Below are 14,153 nucleotides of genomic sequence, written 5' to 3' on the forward strand. Positions count from 1 at the left end.
CTATCTATCTATCTATCTATCTATCTATCTATCTATCTATCTATCTATCTACCTATCCATCTATGTATTCATATATGTATCCATCTATGTATCTATGTAACTATGTATGTATCTATGCATCTATGTATCTATGTATATATCTATATGTATCTATCATCTATTTATGTATCTATCTATGTATGTATCTATGTATCTATCTATGTATGTATCTATCTATGTATGTATCTATGTATCTATCTATGTATGTATCTATGCAACTATCTATCTATCTATCTATCTATCTATCTATCTATCTATCTATCTATCTATCTATCTATCTATCTATCTATGTATTCATATACGTATCCATCTATGTGGTGCAGTGGGCTGTGAGAGGCAGCTGGGTACCTACCTAGTCAAGCGCAGGCCTCTAACCCCAGAGACCCTAAAGGAATGTAGGTGTTTCGGTCTTGCACCAGTTTTGGGGCTTTAGCTTGTGCATGGGCATGGGTTCTGTTGAGCTGAGTTGTAGATCCTGAGTGTCTGCCACCCTAGGTGGCTGGAGCTTCAGCTCAGGGGGCAGAATCTTGAGAATTCGACTGAGTTCACTCCATGCAGAACTAGGCGGACCCTGGGCTATGGGAAGCCACAGAGCTCCACTCCGGGCATGAGGAGATCCCAGTCTGAGGTCCTTCGGAGGTGGAGCTCTTGGGTTGGGGACCCTCGGGCAAGAAGGTGGGCAGGAATCAGCTGGTCTCAAGCCCTTGGGCTCCCAGGCACCACTGAGAGGCCTCAGAAGAGTTGAGATGGGGAGTACAGGCTAGAGAGACCTGCAGCCGATAAGGGCAGAGGGGGAGAAGATGAGTTCTGGTGGGGCACCGCCCAGAGGGGAAATGAGACTCTTGGGCACTGCGACTCACTTGGCTGGGCCTGGGCTGGCTCAAGTTGCTTGCTTGAGTTGGTGAGCTCTGTGGCTAGAATGTGGAGAAGTCCTCCAGCAGGAGATTAGGGGCGGCTCTGTAGTTGAAGACCCCCTCCACAGGGGGTGGAGGTGGGGGTGGCGGGGGGGGGGGTGGGCCTGAGGTTAAATGCTTTTTGCAAGTAGGAGGGTCTGGGAAGCAGTGCTTAATTGGCTATGCCCTCTGGCCTTTAGGTATCTCATTAATATGGAGATCTCTTGAGGCTTTGCAGCCTCTAGTCACCTCCTCTACCTGTGCTATGTGACACAAACATCTCTTTGGGAGGGGCTGTAGAGGCCAGTGAAAGGAACCAGGGCCCAGGAGCAAGGCCAAACACTTACCGTCCCTTTAGGGTCTCCCGGGTTTGAGGCTGGCAGTGGACCAGGTAGGTACCCAGCTGCCTCTCACAACCCCACACATCTACGTATCTATGTATCTATGTAACTATCTACGTATGTATCTATGTATCTATGTATCTATCCATCAATCCATCTATCCATCTATGTATTTATCTATCTATCCATCTATGTATCTATGTAACTATGTATCTATGTAACTATGTATCTATCTATTTATCTATCTATCCATCTATGTATCTATGTAACTAGCTATGTATCTATCCATATATGTATCCATCTGTGTATTTATGTAACTATGTAGCTATCTATGTATCTATATATCTATGTGCCTATGTATCTATGTATCTATCTATCATCTCTCTATCAAGAGGGTGGAGAATATTGTGAAAAATTCTTTGGCAATGCTTTTGAAACTTTATAGTAAAAGAACACTTTTCTGAATAAAATTTTCAAATTGGATTTAACAAGTCACAGAACACTAAACACACCAAAATCTGTTAACAGCAAAAACCTCATATAAAAAAAGTGCAAAACCCAGGTTAGGATGGTTCACTGGTAAATTCTAACAGTCCTCCCAAGACAGGAGGACTGTTGCCTGTGATCTTGTGATGAGCAGAAAAGAAGTGTCTACTTCCAAACTCATCTCACAGCACTTGTATAATTTTGATATTAGACAAAGTGTACAAGGATAATACAAGAAAAACATGAACAGAAAAACTAAGTAAAATATCAAAATGATTATGACCAAATATACCATGTCTAAGTTGATTTTACTTCAGAAATAAAAGATGTTAGTGAGAAACAACGTGTAAATGTAATTTGCAAACCAGGAACTCTTTCCACAGCTGAAAAGTCCCTGTGGAACCCACGGGTAGGGGTCATCCTTAGCGATTCCGTGTGTGAAGGGAAAATGCAAGCGCTCTGCTCAGCCGACACAGTTTATATTTGGGGCTTATTTAGCAAGATTAAGATTGTTCTCTTTTGAATTCCAGAGAACCCTGTATTTGAAAACTTTCATACTGAGTGAAAAAGCACAGTTCATGTCTGAGAATATGTGCTCTATAAATAGTTTATTCCTGGGTGTCAAGGAGTTCATTCAAGAACTTCCAGATATCGAAGCTTCACGTTTCGTTTTGACATTCAGACAAAGACAGACTGCTTATATTTTAGAGCATTCCAACTTAAAATCTTGCTAAACCTAGTTATATATACATTTCGTAAAAGAGCTTATCCATACATAAATAAGCCACGAGTCATTGGAAAGCCCGTGACTGAGACACTGCCGTTAAATTATGTAATAAGGTAGAAATGACTGCTGTATAAACATTAGGCTGGAAAGCCTGCTGTTGTTTTGCTGCAAGGAAGAAATATAACAGGTATGAAAATCTGAAAATCTGAAACAAAAAGAGTTGATATCTACAACGATGAGATATTTGTGTAGGTAATAAAAAAGAATTAGACCAACTAGGAAATGCAGCGGGTTGCTGCAATGTGATGTTTGTGTAGAAGAACTAGAACAAACAGGAAATGCGGAGGTTTGCTACATAACACAGTTAATCACATTTTATAGAGAGACAAAAAATAGAAAATATAACTAGAACCGAGTTCATTATTCAGTGGCAACCCAAACAAGCAATGTGTTTAAACGCGATTGGTTTCTTTAAAATATATGAATCTTTATTTCTAAAATTATACAAATTAAGCCAGATGTGGTAGGGAGGTTGCAGTAGGAGGATCACAACGAGTCTAAGAGCAGTCTGGGCTATAGAATGACTTCTGGCCAGCCTGTGCTACAGAGTAAGGCCCTGTCTAAAAAAAGCAAGCAAGCAAACAAACAAACAAGTGAACAAACAGAGATTTTGATACAGATTTATTGAAAAGTATCAGAGAATATGCAAATAAAGGTACTTGCCCGTAGGTGCCTCAAGGTTCATACATTCATAGATTACTCAATGTGGTAACTATCTCTAAATTAATTTATGAAAACTAGGTTTTACTATTGAAAGAGCAAGAGGTTTTTTTCCCATGAAATTTATATTACTGAAAAAAAATTCTGTTCAAGATCAAGTCCAGCAGATTTTCTCACAGTGTCAATACTTATTTCAACTTTACTATTAGGTGTACTAACTAGGCCACTTTTATATATTTTAAAGATAGGCTTGTTCTATATTGCCCAGAGTGCCCTTAAAGTGCAGACATCAGCTTCCCAGCATGCTCGGAGTGCAATGTGCACTACCATGCATGACTTGAAACATGTACTATAAATGCAGGAATAGATGAACTTCTGAAAAAAAAATTGAAATTCTAGAAACATATAGATATATTGAGCTTTGTTACATTTTAAGTAGCTACTAAGTAATCTCCTGTTTGCTAGGGCACGCTTCTCCACTGTCTCCAAGATTCTTTTGACAGTATCCTAGAAGCTATAGAGAGATATCTGATTTACTGTCTGCTATGACCAAACTTCCTGATTCACCTGGTGAACTTCTTGTTCTTAATCCAGAAATAGCTGTTTCTGTAAGAAGTTTTGATTTACCCTATGGAAAATAGATCTCAACATCACATTCTGTATAGCTGGAATAGAAATTGCCATGCAGACCAGGCTGGCCCCTAATTTGCAGCCATCCTTCTGTCTCTGCCTCCCATGTGCTGGGATTATAGGTGCAAGCCATAGATTTTTATGCTCTCATATATTACTCATATATCTCATATATATATAATATATATATATCTCCAAGTCTCCTATTACCACTAAGGATATCTGATAGGATTAACACAACTAGCATGACCACAGAAAAAGCTGATTGGGTTGTAAATATTGTCAGTGGTTTTGATTTTGCTGTGTAATTGTTTTGACTGCCTTCCTGGGAATTGGGGCTCATTCATGTCTCTGCTGCTGTTCCAGCAGAGGCATGTGCTGGCCCAGGATCTTCCTTAAAAAGTCTTTGAGATCATCCTCAGATAAAGGAAAATACTAAAGAGCTGGTCCAGCTGGCTGATGATTGTTGAGTCTAGCAGAGGGTTGGCGTGTGGCTTATTACTAAAGGCTACTGCAGTGCAATGGGTCACACCGCCATCTTTTCAGCCTAGCACTACTGGGATTCTAGAACCAGGCTGCCAATGTGAGAGCAATCAAGTCTGTCTTTGGATTGTAGTCAGGAGGGTCAAAGTTTGATTTGGAGAGGTTTAACTGGCTGATGATTTTCAGCAATCCTTTAAAGAACAAATCAATATATAATTTAAATAAAAACAGTATGGTTATTGAAATAAAACATTAAAACAAACAAACAAACAAACAAACCACAATTGTTCTCTTCAGCCATCTTGCTGCTTAACCTAGCCTGTGCCAACATGAAGCCAGCATTTCTGCCAGAGGAATGTATCATGGTTGGTTGCCCACTACCCATTTCCTGCACAAAGTCGTAAAGAATTATCTTTATCTTTTAAAGAATTATCTTTCTTTAGAAATGTCCAGCTTTTGGAAATTGTCTACACCGTAAGTCAGACTCTAACTTGCTGGACCCTCTTGGAATTTGCTGTCATGGCTGGAGTCACTCAGCGAGGGTACAAGACAGGCTATTCATTGCAGTGGTGCCAGAAAGAATGGCTGTCTGATTCTTAGCCTTTTCCTGCTTGTCTCTCTGACAGGCTTCTCTGTTAATTTTACATGTTTTCTTTCCTTTTTTATTGTTTTATTTATTTATATTTCAAGTGTTGTCCCCGTTCCCAGTCTCCTCTCCACAAACTCCCCACCCATCCCCATTGCCTCTAAGAGGGTGCTCCTCCACTCACCCACCCACTTTCACCTTACCCCTCTGGCATCCCCATTCTCTAGGGCATCAGGCCCCCACAGGACCAAGAAAATCCTCTCCCACCGATGGCAGATAAGGCAGTCCTCTGCTACATATGTAGCTGGAGCAATGGACTGGCCCATGTATACTCTTTGGTTGGTGACTTAGTCTCTGGGAGCTCTGAGGGATCCAGTTAGTTGATACTGTTGTTCTTCCTATGGGGTTGCAAACCCCTTCAACTCCTTTAGTCATTTTCCTAACTCATCCATTGAGGTCCCTGGGTTCAGCCCAATGGTTGGTTGTGAGTATCGGCATCTGTCTTAAGTCAGGTGCTATCAGAGCTTCTCAGAGGGTAGCCATGACAAGCTCTTGTCTGCAAGCACATCTTGGCATCAGCAATGGTGTCGGGGATTGGTGTCTGCAGATGGAATGGGTCCCAAGGTGGGGCAGTCTCTTGATGGCCTTTCCTTTAGTCTCTGGTCCTCTCTTTGTCCCTGCATTTCTTTTAGACAGAAATAATTCTGGGTTAAAAATTTTGTGATGGGTGGGTGGCCTCATCCCTCAACTGTGGGCCATGTCTATCTACTGGAGGTGGTATCTCTCCACTCTTGGGTATTTTGGCTAATGTCATCCCTACTAGATTCTGGGAGCCTGTCACATCTCTGGTGTCTGGGATTTTCTAGTGGTTCCTGCCTTCTCTTCCCCACTTCCCACTGCTGCATTTTTCTCTTCATTCACCTGGCCCTTTGGGCTTCTCTCTTGTGTTATCCCCCATACCTGATCCTGCCTCCATTTTTCCCTGCCCCACCTGTCTACCACACAGGTCCCTCCATCCCTCTACCTCCTCTGATTATTTTGTTCCCCTCTCTAAGTGGGATCGGAGTACTCACACTTTGGCCTTTCTTCTTGTTAAGTTTCATATGGTCTGTGAGTTGTATTATGGGTATTCTGAGATTTTGGCTACTATCCACTTATCAGTGAGTACACAGCATGCATATTCTTTTGGGTCTGAGTTACCTCACTCAGGATATTTTCTAGTTCCATCCATTTACCTGCAAAATTCGTGAAGTTCTTATTTTTAATAGCTGAGTAGTATTTCATTGTGTAAATGAACCATAATTTCTGTATCCATTCTTCAGTTGAAGGACATCTGGGTTGTTTTCAGCTCCTGGCTATTACAAATACGGCTGCTATGAACATGGTGGAGCACATGTCCTTGTGGTATGGTGGGTCATCTTTTGGGTATACGCTCAGGAGTGGTATAGCTGAGCCATCAGGTAGAACTATTTCCAATTATTTGAAGAACTGCCAGACCTATTTCCAGAGTGGTTGTACCAGTTTGCAATCCCACCAACAATGGAGGAGTGTTTCTCTTTCTACACATCCTTGCCAGCATCTTCTGTTGCCTGAGTTTTTGATCTTAGCCATTTTGGTTGGTGTAAGGTAGAATTTCAAGGTTGTTTTGATTTGCGTTTCCCTGATGACTAAGAATGTTGAATATTTCTTTATGTGCTTCTCTGCCATTTGAGATTCCTCAGTTGAGAATTCTCTGTTTAGTTATGTACCCCATTTTAAAAATTGGATTATTTGGTTTTATGGAGTCTAATTTCTTGAGTAATTTGTATATTTTGGATATTAGCCCTCTATGGAATGTAGGCTTAGTAAAGATCTTGTCCCACTGTAGGTTACTGTTTTGTTCTATTGACAATGTCTTTTGCTTTACAGAAGCTTTTCAGTTATAAGGTTCCATTTATCAATTGTTGATCTTACAGACTAAGCTATTGGTATTTTGTTCAGGAAATTTCTCCTTGTACCAGTGTGTTCAAGGATATTTCCCACTTTCTCTTCTATTAGATTCAGTGTATCTGGTTTTATGTGGAGGTCCTTGATCCACTTGGACTTCAGCTTTGTACAGGTGATAAAAATGAATCAATTTGCATTCTTGTACATACAGACTACCACTTTAACCAGCACCATTTGATTTCTTTTTTCCACTGTATGGTTTTGGCTACTTTATTGAAGATTAAGTGACCATAGGTGTGTGGGTTTATTTCTGGTTCTTCAGTTCTATTCCATTGATCTACCTGCCTGTCTCTGTACCAATACCATGTGGGTTTTTTTCCCCACTAATGCTCTGTAGTTCAGCTTGAGGTCAGGGATGGTGATTCTCCCAGACGTTCTCTTATTGTTGAGAATAGTTTTTCTCTATCCTGGGTTTTTTATTGTTCCAAATGAATTTGAGAATTGCTCTTTCTATCTTTGAGAAGAATTGAGTTGGACTTTTGATGGGGATTTCATTGAATCTGTAGATTGCTTTTGGTAAGATGGTCATTTTTACTATGATAATCCTGCCAATCCATTAGCATGGGAGATCTTTCCATCTTCTGAGGGCTTCTTCAATTTCTTTCTTCAGAGACTTGAAGTTCTTGTCATACAGATCTTTCACTTGCTTAGTTAAAGTTATTCCAAGATATTTTATATTATTTGTGACTATTGTGAAGGGTGTCATTTCCCTAATTTCATTCTCTGCTCATTTTCCTTTGTGTAGAGGAAGGCTACTGATTTATTTGAGTTAATTTTATATCCAGCCACTTTACTGAAGTTGCTTATCAGGTATAAGAGTTCTCTGGTAGATTTTTTTGGGATTGCTTATGTATACTATCATATTATCTGCAAATAGTGTTATCTTGACTTTTTTCTTTCCAATTTATATCCCTTTGACCTCCTTTTGTTGTCTAATTGCTCTGGCTAGAACTTCAAGTACTATATTGAATAGGGAGGGGGAGAGTGGGCAGCCTTGTCAATGTGTCTGATTTTAGTGGGATTGATTGCTTCAAATTTCTCTCCATTTAATGTAATGTTGGCTGTTGGTTTGCTGAATATTGCTTTTATCATGTTTACATATGTGCCTTGAATTCCTGATCTCTCCGAGACTTTTAACATGGTACAGATCAGAAATATTTATCTTCTGTTTAAAGCTGGTTTCTTTTCAAACAGCTATCAGGAATCAGGGGCAGTCTCTAGAACATCTTAACATTTGCAACCTGTAGAGGTGAAGTCACTTTTCCTACAGTTCTGATCCTCCTTTCTGCATTAAAGTACTTTATAAGTTACTGAAGCTCGTTCTCATTGTCCCTCTCCACTCCGGTATGAGCTGTGTGAAGCCAGGCATTCTTTATTTAAATTCATTTCTTTGAGTCATGTTTACCAAGCACATAGGGCAATTCCTGGCACAAACTAAGCACTCCAGAAGTATTTGTTCATTTAATTAATAAAGAGTCTCTCTCTCTCTCTCTCTCTCTCTCTCTCTCTCTGTGTGTGTGTGTGTGTGTGTGTGTGTGTGTGTTTGTGTGTGTGTGTGCGTGTACGTGAGAGTGTATGTTCCTTCTTCCACCTTGTTTGAAGCAGGCACTTTGTTTTTCACTCACGAGAGTCAGGCTAGCTGACCCATAAGCTTCTGGGGACTCTCCTGTCTCTGTTTCTCATCTTCTGTAGCAGCCCTGGGGTTATAGACACACATGACCATGCCTGGCTTTCTATGGCTCTGGAGGTTTGCACTCAAGTCCTCATGCTTGTGTAGTACCTCTCCCATCAAGATGCCTTACTCACCCTTAACAAAGGTGCCTGAGACATCATCTTTCAAATCCCTCGACTGTATGCACAATGCTTAGTTCTTGGTTCACTGTGAGATTTGGCCATGCTCCTGCTGAAGTTGGCTTTGGTGTGCAATCACATTATGGGTTTGCCAAGAAAATAAGGAAAGCTGATGTTTGTGGAGAGTTTACATGGAGTTTCAGCCCTTGATTTCTAGCTGAAGCTCATTTTATGTTGTAAGGGAAAGTTTGAAATTAGCAATGCTGTTGATAAGGTAAAAGAAGATTTGATTACAGGGCTAGAAATCATTGTATTCATTTTAACAAAAATCTTGAAAGTTTTCATTGATTCCAAATGAATGACACTGAGTCCAGACGATGTAATGCCATGGTTAGGAGTGGAATCTCAGGTGGCAAGGGCGCCCAGGTAAGAGCAGCTGAGAACTGATTGGTGAATCACCACAGAGATTGTGTTCAGAATGAGGTTAGTACCCTAGTGTGAGAGTTGCCAGCAGAAGAGAAATTGAACACCCAATCCTGCACCAAGGAGGAGTATTAACATGTATTAAGAAAGTATTATGTTTCTGATGAGTTTTACATATATCATTTTATATTATGATTTTCATATGTAGTTTTTACACTATGGTCAAGGTAAGCCCATGATAACAGTTTAATTTATGAATAAAGGAATGGAAATAGTGAGGTAGTTGGTTTACAGCTATACAACAAGAGAGGGGCTGACCCACACTCTGGTGTAGGTCAGATGATTCCCAGTAACTCACGCTTTCCCTGAATCACCTCTGACACAGGAAACACGTTAGGTGTGAAGGCACAGAAAACAAGCGTGTTGTCTGGGTGAAGACAGAGGAGAGGACATATTCAGGCTCCCTGTCAAGTTCTAAACCCTTTTAATGTCCACTACAACAATATTGTTTTTTAAAAAGGCAAAACTTCTTGGTGATAAGAAAATGAGAGAGAAATTGACTGATGAATCGATGGAAAAGTGGTGATCACTGAGCAGTGTCAGGGTGTAAACATCCAGGAGCAGGAAGCTGCACACACGGATCAATCATTCATAAACATGCATGCTGGGACTCCTGGGGAAAGCTCTGCCATCCCCCTTGAGCCTGACACATATGGGTAATGCCTTGTGAGGTTACCATGGGCACACTGGTCTCCGAGTCCCTGAAATACTGTGCCTTTGTTAAAAAACATCCACGTGGGACTTCAGAAAAACCTAATGATACTAATATCATGACAATCTATTTCTGTCTTTGCTCTCAGAGTTTCTAATTCTAATAACTCAAAAAACAATTATGTGGCATAAAAGTACAAAATAAAATTTCCATTTTTTTTTTTTTTTGGATACAGGGTCTCTCTACATAATCCTGGTTGTCCTGGAACTCACTGTGTAGAACAGGCTGGCCTTGATCTTACAGAAATCCACCTGTCTCTGCCTCCTAGGTGCAGGGATTGAATTTTCTATCTTAAGTGTTGATTTCAGAGAATTTACATGACTGTCTAGAAAAGAGCCCCAGAATTTTCACCTTATAAAACTGAAAGTTTTTATCCATCATACAATTCCTATTCCTGCCCCCTACGACCACTATTTTTCTATTTCTGGGTTTGATAACTTCAGAAACCTCTTAAGTGGAGCTGTATAGGATTTCTGATTCTGAGATGGCCTTATTACACTTAGCGTAGTGCCTTTGAGATTGTTCTGTCATGTAGAAGATGACACAATGGCCTTAGTTTCAAAGACCAAATAATCTTCCCACTTTTAATCAACATTGAACTCTTAAATATGTGTAGACACTTTACAGTGACCAGGAATCAGAAGAAAATCTATTGCATGAAACATGAGAGACACAAATACACTGTAGACTATCCACTGGTAAGACAACTCTACAGAGACTATCAACCAAAGCATGGGTGAATAGGAGATGTTCCACCAGAGGGCAAGCCTAGGGTAATTATAACAGAAAGAAATAGGGAAAACAACAATAAAAGCCAACAGCAACAATGAAGAGTTCTTAGGAAAACTCAAAAGAATGAAGCACAGAGCCGGGGAAATTCCTTAACAAGTAGAGGAAAAATAAAATACAGAAAATCAGAAAGAAAAAAAATTTAGACCAATAGGTTAGGAAATCAAAACAAACACACAGCAAGCAAACAAAACAAAACAAAACAAAACAAAACAAAACAAAACAAAACTCAGACCAGAGTTCTACAAGAAGAAAATAAAAACAGAGCAGAAGAAATTGAACATAAACAGATGCATACCTGGGCATGGTTCTGTACTCCTGTAAGCCCAGCATGCAGTAGGCTGAGGCAGGAGGATAGCAAGTTGAGATTAGCCTGTATTAGAAAGTAAGATTCTGCCTCAAACAAACAATAAACCACCCCCTAATTATGCAGACAAGAAGCACATGAATTTCTTAGTTGAAGGGCCCCCAATCCTTCAGGTCCCCACCGTGAACATCGGGATACTAGGGCAAGCACACTCTTGGGCTTGGGGTACAGCTCATTGGCAAGGTTCCTGGTGAGCATGCATAAGGCATCTTGGCTCCATACCTCATATGGGAAACAACAGCAAAGCAGGCTCTCTGCCTTAGAAAGAGGGATTGAACACAGAAACAGGGAGTAAGTTCCCATCAACAGGATAACAGCAATGCTAAAAACATCAAGATAACAAAGACAACTACAAAGAAAATGAGTTCCATGGGAATCCTTATCCAGCTAGTTTATTAAAGCTGTAGTTTATCATCCAAATTCCCAAATCCTATTAAAGGAGAGAGAAAGATAGGGAGGAGAGAAGGAAGGAGTAAGGAAAGGAGGAAAAGAGGAAGGGAGATTCTTAAGACCCTTTAAAAGTTAGCATCTTGTTTTGCTACTCAGTCTGGTCTCAAATCCACGGACTCCAGTGAATCTCTAGTCTCCTGCCTCAGCCTTCTGAGTTACTGGGATTGCAGGCACACACTTCCCTTCTGGCTTGCTGTGTTTAAATGGTTTTTCAATGGTTGAAGTTTCATCTTTATAAGGAACCGTGACATCCGTCCATGTTCTCACCAACACATGTATACACAGTTGGCCACACTGCACTTTACACATCGTCATTAACTCTAGTCTATACTTAATTACAAGTTTTTTCTTTCATCTTTACTTGATGTTGTTTTCTGGTCCAGCATCCATTTGTATAAGGATGTGATACCTACTATGTTGCTCTGGGTTATGACAGAATTATGACATAAAACCAAACTTGTCTTGTTATTACCATGGCTCTGAGCAGAAATGGCCAGGCATTTGCAAAAGGGACTTGTTTGCTGTGTCTTCCTGCCTAGACTGGGGTTCTGGGTATTGGGAAACGCAGAAGCACAGTGCCCTTCTCATCATGACAGCTGCTGCCGGCCTGACTACCAGAATGAGGGTGTTATCAGGGTCTCACTGTGAACTTTGTCAGCTCTGCTTTCTCTTCTTGCTACAGCCTTCGAAAGACATCACGGTGTTCATTCTGCACTTAGGTGTGAGTGATGTGTCTCACTTCTGAAGCATGGAATGGCTATGTGCAAAGATTTTTTTCTGCACAGTAGACAAAACTTATTTAAATGAGTATTGTCTCATGGATAGTTATTTTATGATTTGGGTTATAATTTGATGTAGTTGTATTTGGCTATTCTTTTTGCTATGCATTCTTTTCACTGGGCACATATTCAGTGTATATTGTGTTGAGTTCCATATCAAAAATTATTTCAAGTGTGTCATGTACTCTGTTCATATTTCTCTTGGTATGTTTTTTTCTGAAACATTTATTTCAGAGATGCTGTAATGTCAGAAACCTGTAATATTCTTTTGTCGTTGTTTAACTTTTTATTGATTCATACACCCTAATCCCACTCACTGCCCTGTCTCTTTTATTCACCCTTGCAACCTCCACCCCAAAATAAAATGATAAAATAAAATAAAATAATAAAATAAAATAAATCCACATCTAGTCAGGGAAGCTGTAGTATGTCTCACAGTACGCCATTTTTGTCCACACATCTTTCCTTGCAAATATTCTTTGCAGCGAGTCACTGGTCTGGTTGAGGTCTCTGGCTTCTGCTACTGGATCCTCACGGGGATTCCTCCCGTGGCCCTGTGTCATGGAGATCCTGAAGCTTTGGGCCTGCAGGACAGTCCCAGGACAGGCCATTTCATGTGCTCCAGCAGATTAGATACGGGATACACATTGGGGTGGTCCCACTCAAAGCCCTGGATCTGGGCCTGGGGAGGTGGGTGAGTTGGCCAGCCTGCCAGCTCTTCTGCACCCGCACCATCAACACAATCTCTCCAGCACTGGCCCGGCTTAATGCCGTAGCTGGCAAGGATCAGTGCCACCTCTCCCATGCTCAGACCCTCAGGGCCGATTGCCCTGCTCCCCTAGCAACAGGGTCAGCTCTACTGTTCTGCTCAGGCGAAGTACAGGGCCCGCTCTCCTGAGTGCTGTAAACCGTGACGGACAGGGACAGTTCAGGAGCTCTCATGACCTCAGGGCCAACTCTGACCTGCTACAAAAGGGGAGCAAATCTCTCCCTTGCCCACACCACCCCAAGGCAGACAAAAGGCAGGATCAGACTCATGCTTTCAGGCAAGCTCACCCACACCACTGCCACCAGGGTCAGCTCTACTGTGCCGCCCAGGCAAGGGCTGGGGCTGAGCAGCTCAGCACAGTACCTTCAGAGGCAGTCCAGACCAGCGACACGTGAATGGAGTTTGGTGCTAAAATGGGCCTGGGACATCAATACAGACGCAGCTGCCATAGGACCATGGATGCAGACATGACCCAGCAGCAGCAGCACCGTGGATCTCCCATGGCCTCAGGTGGCAGTACAGGCCACTCAGATCAGCATATTCCCGATTAGCATATCTGCCTGTGGCAGCACCGCCCTCAGCCATCCAACATGGTCTCTCGTGACAGTCCAGACCATAGACATCTGCTTGACCTTGGTGGTAATTCAGGCCAGAGATTAAGAAAGTCGCCAGCTATAACAGGACTGTGGACCCAGACATGGCCTTTGGCAGCACCTTGTGCTAGGATCTCGTCAGGACCTCCTCATATCTGCCAGTTCCTCTCCACCGTTGAGTTTCCAGTTCACCCTTCCTTCACAGTGCCCGGACCCTTTCGCTTCACTTTCTCTTCCACCTCTCCGTTGCACACTCTTTTTTTCCCCATCTCTCCATCACAGATTCGTTCATCTTAGTGGTGCCCTTGGCCACTGTTTAGGTGTCTTCAGCCTTTCTTCCAGCCTCCCTGGGTCAGTGTGGCTGGGGCGGGTGCTTCAGTATCTTTCTTCTGGTGCTGGGCTGGAATGTTCTTAATTTTTTTGTTAGTTTTTTTCTTTTTAATCCCACCTTTCCTCCCTCCCTCCTCCCCTCCCTCCTTCCCTCCCTCTGTCCCTCCTTCGCTCCCTGCCTGGGCTGGCTAGAACTTCA

Source organism: Grammomys surdaster, unplaced genomic scaffold, assembly GCF_004785775.1.
Source record: "Grammomys surdaster isolate TR1022 unplaced genomic scaffold, NIH_TR_1.0 191, whole genome shotgun sequence".
Classification (NCBI taxonomy): Eukaryota; Metazoa; Chordata; class Mammalia; order Rodentia; family Muridae; genus Grammomys; species Grammomys surdaster.